Source organism: Chenopodium album, chromosome 13, assembly GCF_948465745.1.
Source record: "Chenopodium album chromosome 13, dcCheAlbu1.1, whole genome shotgun sequence".
NCBI lineage: Eukaryota > Viridiplantae > Streptophyta > Magnoliopsida > Caryophyllales > Amaranthaceae > Chenopodium > Chenopodium album.
The window spans coordinates 6,304,491-6,321,083 of NC_137846.1; the positions used below are offsets into that span (position 1 = coordinate 6,304,491).

Here is a 16,593-nt window from a genome sequence, read left to right on the forward strand (position 1 = left end):
AAGATGGTGAAGGTTATGAATAATAATTGAAGAAAAAGACAACACCACTAATGAAAATGGAGATCATTTTTTACTGGTGTTTGAACTTTGAAGCACTATTGTGTTTCATGTATGTACCTCAGGTCACGAGGAACTCTACATGAAAGTCAGCAGGAAAAGTAAGCACTCAAAAAGGAATTTGTAGCTTGGTTAGCGAAATCACATTCAGTTGAATTGGATTCAAGACTTAGAATCAAACAACATGAATGAAAAGTGTACTTAGAATCAAACAACATGAATGAATTCCAGCCCCACTGTACTTTATCAATGGCTCCCAAAATCCTGCTTCTCCATCCTAGTTGTTTGACCAAATGGTGGTACTAGACAGCATTATGCGCTTACTGCAGAAGTTCAACTGATGGGGCTGGCAGAGCAACAGCAGTTCTAGCCATTTGGTACGAGTAGTCAATCTTGAATTCTTGACTGTTATTTCCTCCTCTACCTTCACCTACCACGGATCTATCATGAAGTTATTGGAGATTGAAATGGACAGCAGCGAAAAGCTGAGAATCAGCAACATAAAGAGAAGCACAAAATAAGACAGTAAGACTGACCCAAAAAAAAAGGAAGCATGATAACAAAATCTTTATCTTTTTTTTTTTTTTTTTTTCCTTTAAAACAGACGGCAATAGCCATTATCTTTGATATGACTGCATCAGTAAATTAACACAGTATTGATTAGTTGTTAATGCTGCTACAAAATCAAATCCCACAGAAATGATTCAATGTTCTGTTTCTCATTTGTCATACTTTCGGAATTCATAGAATTACAATAAAAGTTTATAACAGCTTCGTACACCCAAACTAGAAATCATCAACATGCTTCTGACATTTCTCATCTGATGGTCTGATGGAGATAGACAGCCTTAATATGACATAAGGAACATAAGCAAAAACAGAACTTATGTGGTGCTCATAAGCGAGGCATCAAATAAACATCTTGCAGGGGAAGATGAATGTGGCTTGGGCGGCATTTGTAGCACCTTGAATGGCCCTTCCAACATTTCTACAACTCTATTCATTGGCGGTCTGTTTGAGGGATATGTCTGTATGCACCATAAGCTAACCATAATCATTTTTCTCTCTAACTCGTTTTTGTCATTGTCCTCAACCCCATCAACTGCAGCTTCCTGCACAGGCTCAAGTCGATTGTATATCCATTCAGGAAAGTACAGTTCACTATTGTCATGCTGAACTTCATTAGTTAGAACTTTCCTGCCACAAACTAGGTCTATGAGCATCATCCCGTAGCTATATACATCTGATTTATGGGAAATGCTACCAAAATTTCTACAAAAAACTTCTGGAGCAATGTACCCAATTGTCCCTCTTGCTTCCGACATTGATATCATACTTTTCTTTGGTGGACACAATCGAGCAAGGCCAAAGTCAGAAATCTTTGGGTGAAATTCTTCGTCAAGTAGAATATTATGAGGCTTAATGTCAGTGTAATATTTGGGTATTACAACCTCTATGTAGGTAGTCTAGTCCCCGAGCAATTCCAATCGCAATGTTCAACATAGTTTCCCATTGCAATGACTGTCTAATCTCATTACCATGTATAAACTTTTCAAGAGATCCATTAGACAAGAACTCAAAGACAAGAGCTCTTCTGTTTCCTTCGAAACAAAATCCTAAAAGAGTCACGACATTGACATGATTAGTCCTGCTGATGCTTAATACCTCATTAATGAAATCTTTCCCATCACCCTTTAAAACCTTCAATTTCTTCACTGCCACGAAACGACCATTGTGTAGTCTTCCCTTGTAAACACTTCCATAACCTCCTTCATCAAGTTTATCTTTGAAGGAATTGGTTATTTTCTTTAAGTCTGCATATGTGTATCTTTTTGGCGCAAGAGATCCATAACTTTGTAAAAAGGCCGCTACATTTTGATTCCCTATTGTTCGTCTACTCCATAGAAATGAAAATTTACTGGTTTTCCGCCTTTTCTTTACAAAGATGGCCACAGCAAGCAACATCATCACTACTAGGACTGAACCAGCTACACCTGTACAGCAATAATAGAGGTTTCTTCAAGTCTTGAATCCCTCTCTCAAACACTTTCTACAGAATTTATATTGGTACAAAGAGAATTGTATGTACAATACCTATTCCAATGATTAAATTTTGTCCACCTGCACAAACAAAACTTGTCGACATTAGTAATATAAATACAAATTCTTGTGCAATTTACAAGATCAAGAAGGTTCTAGTTGTTTCACCTCAAAACTATATGATAATGAGAGGAGTAACCCTTAGACTTATGAAGTAGTCAAAACTATCTTTTTTCTTCAATGTGAGATACACATACACATCCCAATAATCCTTTCCAATTTTACACTCTTTTAATATGGGACAACACTTTCACTCACATGTGAACTTATTATTTGTAACCTCTTTTGCCATTATCAATCAAATTAAATTTCTAACCTTTCATCTAAAATTTTCCACTTATTCATTAGAATATACAAACCAGATTTACAGTCTAATACAACTTGGTGGTCTATTACATTCTCGAGGAATACTATTGTAATTTAAAAGCTTATTTTAGACTTTCACTTCTTCTATCAGTTGATTTTAAAAGGAAAACTATTGACATGTAAATGAACCAAATATAGATTTTTACCAAATACGTCAACAATTTTACCTTTCTATTGAGTTATCTCCAATAACTAAACATGCTATTATGCTAATCTTAAAAATAAGACCACCAAAAGCAGTTAGTAATTGCTTGCAGTCATGATAATCACGTTACAATCAATACTCTAATAACTTCATCATAAAAAGCAACTGAACAAGTTGACCTCAAAGGCTTTTGAAAATTATTTGTCAATGTGATCTATTGTAATGAAGATAAGGCTGGTTAGCTATTCCAAAATTAAGAAGCAAAGTAATGAATTAGCACCTGATTCAGAACATGTTAATGGATGAGGCTCATCTCGGCAATAACAAACGAACTGATCTGAATATGATGATCCACATCTGCCACCAGACTCCTCACACTTGGAACAGGCAGTGAAGTTAGCCATGTACTCCATCTTAATGGTCGACCACTTGTTTAAGACACTAAGAAGCGAGGCATCCGTGCTACGACTGAGCTCATCTACCACTCCCTTATCCACAAGAAAAGTTACATTGTTCTTGCACGAGCATGACGAGTTACTAAACCTGCTGATGTCTGATGCGTTGTCAAAATAATAAGCAGTACCATTGGAACCATTAGTGTGGACGCAAGAAAAAGTCTTGGAGTCATTTCTGGAGTCACAACTACTATTGCAACCATAGAATAAACTTATTTCTCTGTAATCTGAGTCTTGGGGTGGTTTCATTGAGGGAAAATTGGCTACATAGCTTGTATCGAGCAAATTACACCTACTGAACAGCTTACTTAGGGAAAAATTAATGGTATGGTGATATGTGTCAATGCTAAGCACTTGAAAGTGTTGTATGTAATAAGTTTGAGAATCATTATAATCACCATAACATTGGAGCTTGAAGTCTGATACTCCACAGAACTTGGGAAAATTACCTCCCCAAAATGGATACCCGACATTTTGGATTTGTCCGCACGAGTAGTTCGTGATAGAGCATGCTGTATACTGCTCATACTCAAGAGTTTGACAGGGGAACAACAGCTAACAACAAGAAAATACAGGTTATGAAAGGAAACTGGATGCTTATAAAACCATTAGAGATCATTTTTTATAAAAACAACCAAGCTTTTCTTGTAATAAAATTAGAATACAGAGAAGAAAAATAAATGTGAATACTTTTAGCGAAGGTAAGGCTATGATTATATGACTTTAAATCATCAAGAAGACTTGGGTTTACTTGGACTAAAGACTTTGGTACTACAGTAGTTGCCGGAAAAAAAAAAAAGACTACAGCCAGCAGTAACTAGGAAGTACCCCGTTACATGTTAAAGTCGTAAATGAATAGTGTTTGGGTCCCGGCTACCCCTTAAGTCTTAAGAGCCCACTAAGGTATTTACTAAAATGGAAGTTACTAAATTGCCCTTAAATCAAATCAACCTCTTACTTCAAAGTTATTAACTTATTACTACGGATTCTCTACAAATACTAAATGGTCACATTGATGCATTATTTTCAAGTACTGCCTCCATTTTATATTATGTGCAACATTTACTTAAAATATTTGTTACATATTTTGTGCAACAAATATTTTTTTTTTTTTTTTGACATCATTTCTCTCTATCCCTCTGTTCATCACATGTATCACTATTTTTCCTTCGAAACAAAATTCTAAAAGACTGGCAATTCGGGTCAACGGGTCGGGTTTGGATCAGATTTCGAGTTATACTTAGAACTATCAAAAATGGTGGAAAACTTAATATTATTATGAAATATGAAATTTAGGTCAAATCGGGTCAAATTCGACTATTCGGGTTTCTTTCAGTAGCTTCGGGTCGGGTTATTTGGTCAGAATTCATATTGGTACAAAGAGAAATGTAAATACAAATTCTCGTGCACTTAACAAGTCCAAGAAGGTTCCACTCATTTCGCCTCAAAACCATATGGCAATAAAGAGAGTAACCCCTTAGCCTTATGAAGTGGTCAAAACCTTTTTTTTTCTTCGACATGGGATACACATCCCAATAATCCTTTTCACTTTTACACTCTTTTAATGTGAGACAACACTTTCACTCACACGTGGGTTTGTCCATAGGTTCAACAACCTATCATGGTAAGCTCTTTTGCCATTATCAATCAAATTAAATTTCTAACCTTTCATCTTAAATTTTCCACTAATTCATTAGAATACACAAACCAGATTTACAGTCTAATACAACTTGATGGTGTATTACATTGTCGAGGAATACTACTGTAATTTAAAAGTTTATTTTAGATTTTCACTTCTTTTATCAGATGAATTTATAAGGAAAACTATTGAAATGTAAATGAACCATACATATATATACCAAATAATCAACAATTTTACTTTTCTATTGAGTTATCTCCGATAACTAAACATGCTATTATGCTAACCTAAAAAAAAATTACTACCAAAAGATTATGGAAACGCCTACATGAATATGGAATAGAGCATGCTGTATATCTTACATTCACAGAATTTGACAAGGGAACAACAGCTAACAACAAGAAAATACAGGTTATGAAAGGAAATAGGATGCTTATAAAACTATTAGAGATCATTTTTGATAAAAACAACCAAGCTTTTCTTGTAATAAGATTAGAATACAGAGAATAAGTGATACTTAAGTGAGGGAATATAAAACCTTAACTTTTGGTAAAAGTGATGCAATAAATTATTAGAAGATTGTACTCCATAACAGTTAATCAGGACGTATTAAAAAAGAAAAGTGGGACAATTAAAGAGATAAAACAAAAGTTCTTTAACTTCACATAAGAAAATTCCAACCTGGCTTGTAGGCTAGGATTATATGACTATTGTCTCTTTTTTTTTTTTTTTTTTTTTTTTTTTTTGTCTTTATATCACCAAGAAGACTTGGATTTACTTGGACAAAAAGTATTTGGGTCCCTACGACACTACCACTTAAAATTAAGAACCCACTAAGGTATTTACTAAAGTATCCCTAAAATGGAAGTTACGAAATTGCCCTTAAATCGACCTCTGACTTCAAACTTATTACTAATACGATTGACCTATAAATACCAAATGGTCACATTGATGCATTATGTTCAGGTATTTTATTCTAATAACTTAGGCTATCTCTCCTAATTTTCGACCTGATATTATAGCCTGAGCGGGGGTTTGTTAGGAACACACTTGATTTAGCTCACCTTGTTAGTTTGCAGGCGAGCAATCGTTTGGATTTCAATTTGCAGTCAGCTTTTGGAAAATGGATCCAAATACTATCAATCATCATTCTTTACAGGTAACATTGTACTAAGTAGTACATTTTACGTAGCAACCCTAAAGAACTGGGTGATAAAGTATGCACCTGATTGAGAACACACTTAAGGTTGCTCCATGCCTCCACCTTGGCAATAACAAACTGTACGAATTATAGATCCCCTAATGATTCCCAGCTGCCTCAGACTCCTCACACTTGGAAGTTGGAACAGGCTCTGCTGTGAAGTTCGCTATATATCCTATCTGTTGGAGACCTTGGACACTCATAAGCGAGGCTTTTGTGCTTCAACCTCGCTCACCCCACTCTCATCCACTACATATGAAGTATGTGACAATGATCTTGCAGGAGCAGAACTTGACTATCCTGCTGATGTTCAATGAGTTGCAAAGTAAAAAGAGCAGAACCATTGGTACACATCATAGTTGGAGCACCTAACAGACTTGAAGTGATATCTGGAGACACAATAACATGAAGTCTGAAACCCCACAAAATACTGGCATATGCCTATTACATCCCCTAAACTGGTACCCAAGATTTAGGCTATGCCCGAATGAGTAAAGAATAAGGCAACCTGTATAATTTGCATTCTCATTATTTTAGTAAGTGAACAGCAGATAAGGTTATAGATGAAGAAAAAGCGGACACTAATGAAACTGGAGATCATTTTTATTGATACCTGAGGTCGCTGAGGCACTCTTCATGAAAGTCAGAAAGAAAACTAATAAAAACACCCAAAAAAGGAACCTGTAGCTTGGCTAGCAAAAAGACATTCAGTTGACTTGATTTCAAGACTTAGCATCAGATAACATGAATGAAAAGTATATAGCAATGAATGAATTCCAGTCCCACTGTACTTTATCCATCTCTCCCAAATTTCCATTCCTCTATCCTAGTTGTTTGATCGAGTGGTGGTACTAGACAGCGTGTTGGCTTACTGCAGAAGAAGTCCAACTGATGAGGCTGGCAGAGCAACAACACTTCTAGCCATTCGGTGCGAGTAGTCAATCTTGATAACTGTCATTCCCTTGTGTACTCTCCCCTGCCTTCACCTTGAATAGATCTATCAGGACTATCACGAAGTGATTGGAAATTGAAATGGACTTGAAAAGTATAGCAGCAGCAAAAAAAACTAAGAAACAACAACAAAGAAAAGACAGCAGGATAGAAGGGAAAAAAAAACCCACAATCATATATCATCTTTATCTTTTTTCCTTTTGAACAGATGGCAATATCCATCATCTTTGAGATAACAGATAACTGCATCAGTACTGATTGTTAATGCATGTTACAAAATCAAATCACACAGCCAAATGATTCATTGTTCTGCTTCTGATAAATATTATACTTTCAGCATCATAGAAGTACAATAAAAGTTTATAACAGATTCATGCACCTAAACACAACATCATCAACATGCATCTGACACTTCTCATCTGATAGACAGCCTTAATATGACGAATTGAACATTATGCTGTGCTCATAAGTGAGGAATCAAACACAAATCCAGAAGGCGGAGGTGAATGTGGTTTAGGTGGCATTTGTAGGGACTCAAATGGCCCTTCCAACATTTCTACAACTCTTTTCATAGGCGGCCTGTTCGAGGGATATGGCTGTATGCACCATAAGCTCACCAAAATCATTTTCCTCTCCAACTCTTTTTTGCCAACGCCCATAACCTCATCAACTGCAGCTTTCTCCATAGACTCAAGTCGATTGTAAATCCATTCGGGAAAGTATAGTTCACTGCTGTCCTGAACTTCATTAGTCGGATTATTCCTACCACAAACTAGGTCAATGAGCATCATCCCATAGCTATAAACATCTGATTTATGGGAAATGCCACCGAAATTTCTACAAACAACTTCTGGAGCAATGTACCCAATTGTCCCCCTTGCTTCTGACATTGAAATCAAACTGCTCTTTAGTGGACACAATCTAGCAACACCAAAGTCAGAAATCTTTGGGCAATATTCTTCATCAAGAAGAATATTATGAGGCTTAATGTCAAAGTGCAATATTCGCATATTGCAACCTCTATGCAGGTAGTCTAGTCCCCGTGCAATTCCAATTGCAATGTTGAACATAGTTTCCCATTGCAATGACTGTCTAATCTCTTTACCATAAATAAACTTTTCAAGAGATCCATTGGTCAAGAACTCAAAGACAAGAGCTCTTTTGTTCCCTTCAAAACAAAATCCTAAAAGAGTAACAACATTGACATGATTTGTCCTGCTAATGCTTAATACCTCATTGATGAAATCTTTCCCATCATCCTTTAAAACTTTCAATTTCTTCACTGCCACGAAACGACCATTGTGTAGTCTTCCTTTGTAAACACTTCCATAACCTCCTTCACCAAGTTTATCTTTGAAGAAATTGGTTATTTTCCTTATGTCTGCATATGTGTATCTTTTTGGTGCAAGAGATCCATAACTTTTTAAAAAGGCTGCTATATTTTGATCCTCTATTGCTCGTCGACTCAATAGAAATGAAATTTTACTGGTTTCCCGTCTTTTGTTTGCACGGGTGACCAAAGCAACCAACATCATTGTCCCTAGGAGTGAAGCAGCTGCACCTGTAGAGTAACAATCATAGAGAAGTTTCCTCAATTTTCGAATTCATCTCCCTCTCTGATAAATCCTCTCCACTGGAACTAATATTTGTAATAACTAACAAGTACATGTCAAAGTGATAATGTATGCAGTACACATAATAAGTATAATACCTGATCCAAATAGTAATTTTCGTCGTAAACCTGCACAAAGGAATGACTTGTAGACATTAATTTGCTGCTTTGTGCTTATGCATCAAACCTTTGATGCTAATAATTTGCAATATCAAACACTTTTTGAGATCCTTCATTTTTATAAATTCATTTCTTCCTTAAACCCTAACTGAGACAGACTTGGTTTTCTTATTGGACTTTGGATCATTATTAGGAGTGTAAAGATTCTCTTAGTTTCCCATTATTAGATTTTTTTTTTTTAAGATTTAATTAGGAGTACAAATTTTATTTTGAGAGTACTGTAGATTTGTAGATTCACTTTTTATAAAAGTTAATTTTAAAAGAAAAATATACAAAACCAAGTGACCCAAGTATAAGATTTCCATTTTTTTTTTTTTTTTTTTTTTTCTGATGTGTTATCTCCCAATAACCAAACATGATAATATTGAAAAATCCATATGTTAAAACAATCAAAAGTAGTTAGTAATTGCTTTGAAGACTTGATAATCACTTTATAATCTATTTTAAGTATCAACTGGATCGAGTTGACCCTAAAGCAAATACTTCGTATTAAATATTTCACTGTAATCTATTGTAAATTAGTAATAAAGCTGGTTAGCATTTCTAAAAACAAAGAGCCAAGTAATGAATTATGCACCTGATTTAGATGTACTTGGTTTAATACACTTTAATGGCTGAGGTCCATCTCGGCAATAACAAACAAACCGATCTGAAGATAGATCTGACCCGCAACTGCCGCCAGATTTCTGACACTTAGAACAGATAGTGAAGTTCACTATGTACTCCATCCTAACAGTTCTCCACTTGTTTAAGACACTAAGAAATGAGGCATCTGGGCTACGACTGAGCTCATCTACCGCTCTCTTATCTACCAGAAAAGTAAAATTGAACTTGCACGAGCATGATGAGTTGCCTATCCTGCTGATGTAAGTGATGTCTGATGTATTACCAAAGTAATAGGCAGTACCATTAGTCCCATCATCGTGAGAACAAGAAAAAGTCCTTGAGTAGTATTTGGAATAACAGTTATTACCGCAACCATAGAATAAGCTTATAAATCTATAACCAACCTCTGGCTTCAATACGGGAAGATAGGTTATATTGTTTAAATTTGGCATAGTCAAATAACACCTATTGAACTGAAGATTTATGAAAAAAGCCATGGTATGCGAAGATGTATTGATGCCAAGCACTCTTAAACTTAAGGTGGCTTGTGCATTTTGATATACGATCATACCAGGGTTATTTAAACTAGAATGTTTACAGTCGAGCAAGAAGTCTGTGATCCCACAGTATTTGGGCCGATTACTTCCCCAAAATGGATAACCAACATTTTGGAGATGACCACACGAGTACGGAATAGAGCATGATGTATATCGTGCATCCTCAGCATTTGACAAGGGAACAACAGCTAAAAACAAGATGATGCAGGTTATGGGAAGAAAGCTGATGCCAAAGAAACCAGAGATCATTGTTAAAAAATATACAAGTAATTTTTTTTTTTTTTTCTTGTAAAAAAAAATATTTAGAGAGGACAATGTATGAGTGGTCAAATTTAACTTTCAACAAGCACTTATACATACTGACTGAAGGTTTGCCGTTTTGGCCTCATTTAAGGTGGTTCAAGTGGATATTGGTGAAGACAATTATAGTCATGTGTGTGAAAATGTGAAATGCAGGCAGCACACTTCCCTTTTTCTGTTTAAGTTGCATCATTTAAAACGTTTACGCTATTCACAAACATTTCTTAACTACTACACTTTTTAACTTAAAATATGAAGTAATCAACAACTATTTTGTCATACAAAACTCTATGCAATGAATCAATGATTGATGTGAAAATTAAATTAAAACAGGTTATCATATACTCTATATTCACATTATTAGCTATTACACCTAGCTCTATGTGAAAATTCAGGGCATGCATGAAGCGAATTGAAGACATAAAAAGCAATAAGACTCAAGTTCACATAAGAATCTTCCAACCGTGTAGGGTACAATTTATCATCAAGACTTGAGTTGATCAAAGTTGACTTGGATTACATATATGGGTAGCCTGAAGTTGTGAATGAATGAGAATTTATGACAAAAATTGAGTTTTAGTTTCACTGTATCATCTTCTTGCATTACAAATCTCTCTTTCTCTTCCTTTTGTGAAGTATATTTTTGCAATAGCATTTAATTATGTGTGTGTGTCTGTGCGCAATGATGTAAATCAAGTCATCTTTGCAATGATGTAAATCAAGTCTTGTGTGTGTATGTGTGCGTGTGCGTGTGTGTGTGTGTGCAATGATATAAATCATGTGTGTGTGTCTGTGCGCAATGATATAAATCATCTTTGCAATGATGTAAATCAAGTCTTGTATGTGTGTGTGTGGGGTATATCTTTGCAATGATATAAATCAAGTATTGTATTTAATAACCCATTCCTGCAATTTTAACTTTTAAAACACAAAGTAATCAAACATATTCATAAACAAACACAAAAAAAAAAAAAAAAAAAAAAAAAAAAAAAAAAAAAAAGACTTAATTAAGCAACTCCCATAAAAATCTCACTTAATCAAAAAATAATAATTGTATTTAAATAGGTCTTAATTTTTATTAACTAAACACTACTATCCTGATTTAAATTTTCACCTTTTAATCAACCAAATCCTATTATCTGGTTTTATTATATTCATTTCTAATCAACTAAACCCCACTATTTTTTAATTGTACTATTCACCTTTACTTTAATTTCATTATCTTCCCTTTTTATTTATATTTCTAAACATATAGAAAGCAAAAGAGACATTTATTTGGGGACAAAGGGAGTGCCAAAAATAGTACCTTTTATCCAAAGGACTTTAGGTGCATCAGTGGGGATGGAGATGGCTGATCAATCTAGTGACTTGGGCAGGGTGTTGCCTGAAAGCAGGAAGTCATTTAAAGAGAAAACTAAGAGGGAAATGAGGAGGGGGGGGGGGGGGGGGTGGATGATTTCAGACGGGGTTGACACATAGTGAGGACGCAGCATCGGAGGCTTCAGAAGGGGCTCCTACAATAATTGGGAGAGGAGGAAAGGAAATAGAGTTGTCTGTCTGGACTTAACTTGCTAGTCTCAAGACTAACTATAAAGAGCTTAATTTTTTGTCAAACAATCTTGAGAAATAACCATGGTGTGGGAAGTTAGATTCATGCCACAAAAGCTTGATCCAACAAATCCATTATGAAATATGTTCATAAAAGGGTGATTCTGATCATAATGACAAGTGAGCTTAAAAGTCTGAAATACCACAATACAAACCTATTAGCTCCCCATAACATTGGATATACCCGCAACAGTAAACAAAAAGGAATGCTTTACAATATGCAATTTCATTATTTGATAAGCGGACAGCAGCTAACAAGATTATTAAAAAAATAATAATAATAAATAAATATATATATATATATGAAGAACTGACAACAAAATGGACACTAATGAAAATGGAAATCATTATTATTGATATTTAAAGCCACATGATAACATATATCATTTTGATATCTCCTACAACAATAACTTCAATAACTGAATGTTCAAAAATCACGTCCCATTGCCATATAAATACACTTGACATATCTCTCATGGTATTAAAGCATGGACATACCTGACCTCACGTGGTGGTTATAGACAAGGAATCCATCATGGATCCTGTAGGAGAAGACAGATTTGGTTTGGGAGGCAATTGTAACAACTCTGATGACCCTTCTAACATTTCTACAACTCTGTTCATAGGAGGTCGGTTTGCCGGATATGTCTGTATGCACCACAAGCTCACTAAAATCATCTTTTTCTCTATCTCCTTTTTATTGTCATTCAACATCTGATTAACTGCAACTTCCTCCATGGACTCAAGTCGATTGTATATCCATTCAGGAAAACACATTTCACTAGTGTCATGTGCTTTGGTATTTCTACCGCAAACTAGGTCTAAGAGCATCATCCCATAGCTATAAACATCTGATTTATGGGAAATGCTGCCGTAATATCTACAAAAAACTTCTGGAGCAATGTACCCAATTGTCCCTCTTGCTTCCGACATTGTTATCATACTATTCATTGGTGGACACAATCTAGCAAGGCCAAAGTCAGAAATCTTCGGGCAAAATTCTTCATCAAGAAGAATATTATGGGGCTTAATGTCAAAGTGCAATATCTGTGTATTACAGCCTCTATGTAGATAATCAAGGCCCCTAGCAATTCCAACCGCAATGTTGAACATAGTTTCCAGCTCCAATGATTTCCCAATCTCTTTACCATATATAAACTTGTCAAGAGATCCATTAGGCAAGAACTCAAATACAAGAGCTCGTTTGTATCTTTCAATACAAAAGCCTAAAAGAGTGACGATGTTGACGTGGTTAGTTCTGCTGATGCTTAATACCTCAGTGATGAACTCTTTCCCATCACCCTCTAAAATCTTCAACTTCTTCACTGCCACAAAACGACCATCATGTAGCCTGCCTTTGTAAACAATACCATATCCTCCTTCACCAAGTGTATCTTTGAAGGAGTTAGTCATTTTCTTTATTTCAGAAAAAGTGTATCTTTTTGGGGCAAGGGATCCATAACTTTTCAGAAAGGCTGCCACATTTTGATCCCCTGTCATTCTACTCCATTGAAATGGAAATTTATTGGTTCCTCGTCTTTTATATGCACAAATGAACAGAGCACTCAGCATCACTGTCCCTAATACTACAGCAGCCACACCTGTAGAGAGGAAATTAGAGAGAAAATTCCACAATTGTAGATGCAGTTGAATTTCCAATAAAGAAAATTTCACATAGAATAAAGAATTTCAAATGATTCCTCTCCTATATGTACTCCATTTCAGAAGGAAAAACATTAGAAATCGAGTGCGTGTAAAATTTATTTTTTGCATGTATGGGGCATAAAATCTCTTCACTGTTATATACAAATCAAATATACTGCAGCATGACAATAATAATACCTGATCCAAGGATTGTTAATTTTCTTTGTTCACCTGCACAAGGGGTATAAATATTAGTTTGTATGTGCATATCAAATACAAACATTTTCGTCCCAAACTTAGTCTCCCATGACTTATTGCAGATAACAGAAATTAGAAAAGGCATTACCTTAACACCCCTTAACATTCATAAACCCATGGATTGTAAATGTACTGACAAATACAGAGTACAAAACGCAACAACAACAAAGCTTAAGTCCCAAAACGCTACATTTAAAATAAAATAAAAAATTGTGTACTCCTATCACACGAGTCAAATGCTTGATTAGGTATATAAGTGAAGGGGAGGGTCTTTTCCTGTGCTATTTTGGTTTGATCTTGTAGTTTCCGGTGGATTTATGTAAGGAAAGAAGGAAACAAAGTTGTGCACAATTCGCATGATTTTCTTCGTTTTTCCCAGTAGATAGAGCAAACATGAGACGTTCATAATTTTCTGATTTAATTAAAAAAAAAAAAAGAAATGTACCTGATTGAGAGCACACAAATCGATGAGGTCCATCCTGACAATAACACACAAACTGATCCAAAGATGGGACATCAACTGATGATCCACATCTTCCGCCAGACTCCTCACACTTGGAACAGGCTGTGAAGTTCACCATGTACTCCATCTCAATTGGCCACTCTGTTAGGATTCTCCAAAGTGAGGCGTTTGCGCTTCTAAGTTCATCTAACCGACTCTTGTCCACCGGAACAGTAACATTGTTCTTGCACGAGCACAACTTTCCTATTCTGCTGATCTCTGATGGGTCTTCAAAGTAATAAGCCAAATCATTAGTATGATTATTAGAGTTGGAGCAGGTAAAAGATTTTGAGTGAAATCCAGAGACACAATCAGAGCAACCGTAAAATAAGCTTATGTAGCTATAATTGCTGTCTGGCTTCAATGTGGAAATCATGGTTATTTTACTTGTATCTTGCAAATAACAGGTTTCCAACAGCTTAAGTCGGGAAATAGACATGGTATGCAAAGATGTATTGATGCCAAGCACATTTAATCCCAGGTATCCATTATTATATATATTCATAGTAGGGAACTCTGTCCCAGCAAGACAATTAAGCTTAAAGTCTGGGATGCCACAGAATCCAGGCCTGCTATCCCCTCCCCAAAACGGATACCCAATGTTTTGGATCTGTCCGCACGAGTATAGATTAGAGCAAGCTGCATACTTTGCATCCTCACCATTTGCCAAGGAGAAAGCTAGGAAAATAATGAAGGTTATGTAAGGAAGATGGGTGCTAACAAAGAAACTTGAGATCATCATTCTGATGGTGTTCAAAACGCTTTTGTGCTTCATATATCTCTTTATGAATGTCAGCGTGAATATTAACATAAAATAAAGGCCATGATGGCATAAGGATTAAAGGATGTAAGAAAGTTCCAAACAAATTAAGCAGGTAAACGTCTTTATTAGCAAAGATATTTGACTTGATTTGACTAAAAGACTTTGGTAACATGAATGAACAGGAGTCCAGGCATAAAATGAAAAATATTCCCTAATTCTTAAAAATCCTCTAGATTCAAAGTTGCCAATAAGGACCCTTCTTGGCTTTTTAGTGGGAGTAGTTTCCCTTTTTTTGATGATATGTTATTTTTTGTCTCTCATTCATATGATAGTTCTATAATATTAAAGAATTGAGTACATAAATTTAAATATACTAAGATGGAATCCCACATGGAACTTCTAGAGCATATATTACATTATCTATTACTTTGTATTGTTTATGATTAGAATGCCAGCTGCCATGATTCCAACGTTAGAGTTGCAAAAAAGTGTAGTAGATGATGCCTGGATTTATTGAACAATTTTTAATCAATAATTTATTCTACTCCTGTTTAGGCAAGGCCGGGTCTGATATTATATGGAACCAGTTGCGAAACAGGACTACAGGGAACTTATATAGTACGGACTCTATTGAGTACATACTATTTGTGACTTGTATGATTGCAACTAGATTATTAGCTCAGCAAGAATCATATGAGCCGTCTGACTAGTTTAATGACAAATAAAATAAGCAAAATACATAAAAGAAACACATACTACTTGGTCTGATCATCACATTATTATAGTAAAAGAATTTTTATGACTTGAACACATCATTTCCTAGAAAATGAACTATGCAACATATAAATAAACACATACTACTATGAGTACTACCTCTGCTCCATAAAGTTCTACATATTTTCGATTTAAAGTCGTTTTATGGACATTAACTGTTTAATAACATTCCTTTATTCTTTTCTTGACCATTGACCCTCACACTCTCTCCGACACTCTATTTTTCTTTAAATATATTTAACTTACACTTATTAGCCAAAGCAAGTGATCTACAAAAGTTACACACTCAAATTGCATAAAATGGTGTTTACATACTATTTTGTCAGTATAGAAAAAAAATCAGAAACCAAATGATACACAGGAATCCATCAAGCTTACATCCTTTCTCGCCTAAAACATGCCTCCATTGATTTAAGCATTGTTCTCCTCACCTTTATTTCACTTGTTTAAAGTCTAATAAGTTCAAATAATATAAGAGGTAAAAAGAAGATAATACTCCCTTTGTTCCAAATTAGTTGAGACGCTTTAACAATTGACACCCTTTACAAACTTTTGTGATTACGTATATAGCACGTTTTAACAATTGACACCCTTTACAAACTTTTGTGATTACATATTTAGATAAGACTATGTATGATTTCGTTATTCCTTTCAAAGTTTAAAAAAAAATATAATTTTTTCTTATTAATTTAAAGTTGAATCTATGCATAAGAAAATGTGATCAAAGAAACGCGTCAACCGGAGGAATTATAAAGGCTAATAAATTCAAATAAAACAATGATTAATATCTTCAAATAATATTAAATTTGTTTAATCATTTGAATCATTGTTTGAAGTTTTTTTTTTTTTCATATATGCATTGACAATACTGATAC

The 16,593-nt window shown here is 35.0% G+C and overlaps 3 pseudogenes across 3 annotated transcripts; all 3 read right to left on the minus strand.

Moving 5' to 3' along the window:
* Window positions 1-674: 674 nt before the first annotated feature.
* LOC145575099 (LEAF RUST 10 DISEASE-RESISTANCE LOCUS RECEPTOR-LIKE PROTEIN KINASE-like 2.4) lies at window positions 675-6,921 on the minus strand (annotated as a pseudogene). The gene is made up of 6 exons (XR_014098253.1): window positions 6,836-6,921; window positions 6,255-6,375; window positions 5,988-6,041; window positions 2,949-3,678; window positions 2,152-2,178; window positions 675-2,051 (listed from the first exon to the last, which is right to left on the minus strand). The product of XR_014098253.1 is annotated as an LEAF RUST 10 DISEASE-RESISTANCE LOCUS RECEPTOR-LIKE PROTEIN KINASE-like 2.4 (transcript).
* A 168-nt stretch (window positions 6,922-7,089) lies between these two features.
* Window positions 7,090-10,118, minus strand: LOC145575100 (LEAF RUST 10 DISEASE-RESISTANCE LOCUS RECEPTOR-LIKE PROTEIN KINASE-like 2.1 pseudogene; annotated as a pseudogene). Its single transcript, XR_014098254.1, has 3 exons — window positions 9,284-10,118; window positions 8,626-8,655; window positions 7,090-8,475 (listed from the first exon to the last, which is right to left on the minus strand). The product of XR_014098254.1 is annotated as an LEAF RUST 10 DISEASE-RESISTANCE LOCUS RECEPTOR-LIKE PROTEIN KINASE-like 2.1 pseudogene (transcript).
* Window positions 10,119-11,407: 1,289 nt separating this feature from the next.
* Window positions 11,408-14,956, minus strand: LOC145575101 (LEAF RUST 10 DISEASE-RESISTANCE LOCUS RECEPTOR-LIKE PROTEIN KINASE-like 2.1 pseudogene; annotated as a pseudogene). The gene is made up of 3 exons (XR_014098255.1): window positions 14,125-14,956; window positions 13,620-13,652; window positions 11,408-13,378 (listed from the first exon to the last, which is right to left on the minus strand). The product of XR_014098255.1 is annotated as an LEAF RUST 10 DISEASE-RESISTANCE LOCUS RECEPTOR-LIKE PROTEIN KINASE-like 2.1 pseudogene (transcript).
* Window positions 14,957-16,593: the final 1,637 nt, after the last annotated feature.